General features: G+C 38.3%; 1 protein-coding gene across 1 annotated transcript in view; it reads right to left on the bottom strand.

The window, feature by feature from the left end:
• The window catches only part of LOC119576669 (GATA zinc finger domain-containing protein 14-like), a gene marked incomplete at its 5' end in the record, with an annotated part of 15684 nt that overhangs the window by 12389 nt on the left and 795 nt on the right, over positions 1 to 2500 (bottom strand). The window lies entirely within an intron of this gene.

The following is a 2500-nucleotide window of genomic DNA, read 5'->3' as shown; positions in this document are numbered from 1 at the left end:
CTGTCCATTTTTGTTTGAGCTCTTCTGCCTTTTTCCTTTTGAATTTTTCTTTCTTCATTGTTTCCTCTGTCTATATGGTTCCTGATGCACACACCTCTTATCAACAACTCTTCTGAGTTTGCCACATAAAAACCTTAGCTGTTTTCTTCTCCTTTTACACATTGTTCCACACTGATAAGGCCACGACCTCCTTCCTTCCTTTTCATATATAGTCTGTCTACATCACTCTTTGGGTGCATGGCACCATACATTGTCAGGTTTTTTCTTGTCTTTCTGTCGATACTTTTCAGTTCACTCTCTCTCCAGCTTATTATTCCTGCTCCATATCTGAATATTGCTACTGCCCAGGTATTAATTGCAGTTACCTTGTTTCTTCCATTCAACTTGGACTTTAGAATTAACCTCAGCCGTCGCTTATACTCCTTCATTGTTTTCTCTTTCATTTCATTCTCCTTCACCTTATCTAATTCCACAATACCCAGATAAGAATATCCTTCTTGTTCAACTTCTTTTATTATCTCATCATTCGGTAATTCTATGCCCTCACATCTTACAATCTTCCCTCTTTTTAGGACTAGAACCCCACATTTCTTGATTTCAAATTCCATGCCTATATCAGTACTAAAAATGTGAGTAGTCTGTATTAGGGAGTCTATCTGTTCTTCACTCTTGGAATATAGTTTTAAATCATCCATAAAGAGTAGGTGATTAAGTTTATACTCCTTTTCCCCCCACTCATAGCATACATTTACCTTTCTGAGTAATGACGATAATGGTATCATGCTCAAGACAAATAACAATGGTGACAAACTATCCCCTTGGAATATCCCTCTTTTAACATCCACAACTTCCACTGCATCATGCTTCTTTGCAAAAACTCTCTCACGTTACCAGCTATTCCAAACATTTCCATGCACTCACTAATCCAACTATGGGGAACGAAGTCATAAGCTTTCTTATATACTATCCACGCCATAGTCAGATTAGTGTGCCCTTTCCTGCAGTCCTTCAGGATTGTTTTGTCAATCAATAACTGATCTTTTGTACCCCGGCTCTTTCGCCTGCAACCTTTTTGTTCATCAGGTAGTAGCTGTTCTCTTTCTAGGTAATCGTACATTTGATCAGCTATGATTCCTGTCATCAGTTTCCACATCAGTGGAAGGCATGTTATCGGCCTATAGTTCTCAACCGCATTCCCTTTCCTGGGATCCTTCTGACACAACACTGTCCGTCCATGTGTTAACCATTTGGGAAGGGTATCCATTCCCATCAAAATCTTATTTAGTTGATCAGCAATTCTGTCGTGCATGTTGGTCAGGTTTTTGATCCAATATCCCTGGACAACATCTTTGCCTGGAGACTTCCAGTTTGGTATTTTCTTAGCTTGTTTTCTGACATTTTCAATACTTATAGTGACCCCTTCCTGTGAGTGTCTCCCTTTAACTTCATCCTTTAACTCAGACAGCCATTCTGCACCTTTGTTATGTTCCTTCTTCACTGTCCAAATATCACCCCAAAACCTTCTAGTCCCCTCAGCATCTGGTACCTCGTTTGTTCTAGCTTTACCCCCATTCAATTCCTTGTAAAAAAAATTTCTGGTCAACACTAAATGTTCGATTTTGTCTGAACTGGTTACTCCTTTGATCGTATCTCTTAATTTTTGCACTTTTGGCAATCATTCCTTGCTTCAATTCTTCAACCACAGTTTTAATACCTTTCTTATTCACCCGATATTTCTCTTTCAGTCTCTGCAATTTTTCACTTTTCTTGTGGCTGAGTTCACCTCTTTAAGTTTCTCTCTAGTATGTTTACATCTTTCCTTATTCTTTTGATATCATCTCCAATGCGGCGTTTCCACCAAGGATCTTTCTTAGCTCTAAATTCCATCTTCTTTAAGCCTAGCTGTTCTGCAACCCATACAGTTGCTGTTCTCATCAATTCATTAGTTTCTGTGATGTTTTTGGTTTCAATGTGGCGAATCACTTGATTTACTCTATTCATTTCTCTCTTCAGTTTGTTCTTATCAACCTTTTTAAAGGATATTCCTTCTGCTGTTTTCTTTTCAACATGAAATTTTCTTAGATTCTCAACAATTACCCTTTGACTTTCAGACAAGATATTCTCTAACACATCATCATCTTCGACAACAAAACCTCCATTTTGCTGATCATTTTCCTCCACATTTACATCATCCACCAAATTTTCCAAATTTTCCTCAACATCGCCATCCACAAAGTTTTCCTTATCTATCTCCTCTCTACCATCCTCCTCATCATTATTAGCTTCTCTTTCCTCTACCTCTATAACACTTCTTTTTATCATTTCCAACTCAAGTTCTGAAAGCCAACCGTTCTTTCTGATGGCTCTGGCCTGGTCACATATACGTTGCTCAGTCGACTCAAACCCTCCTCTGTTCCTCCATTATCTGAACATTCTTTGCCTGTATCCGGTTTTCCATTTTCATCAAATGGTTTACTTCTGTAAAAACATTCCATAACTA

Source organism: Penaeus monodon, chromosome 9 (assembly GCF_015228065.2).
Source record: "Penaeus monodon isolate SGIC_2016 chromosome 9, NSTDA_Pmon_1, whole genome shotgun sequence".
NCBI lineage: Eukaryota > Metazoa > Arthropoda > Malacostraca > Decapoda > Penaeidae > Penaeus > Penaeus monodon.
The sequence above is the reverse complement of the archived record's forward strand: the minus strand, read 5'-3'. Positions and strand labels throughout refer to the sequence as shown.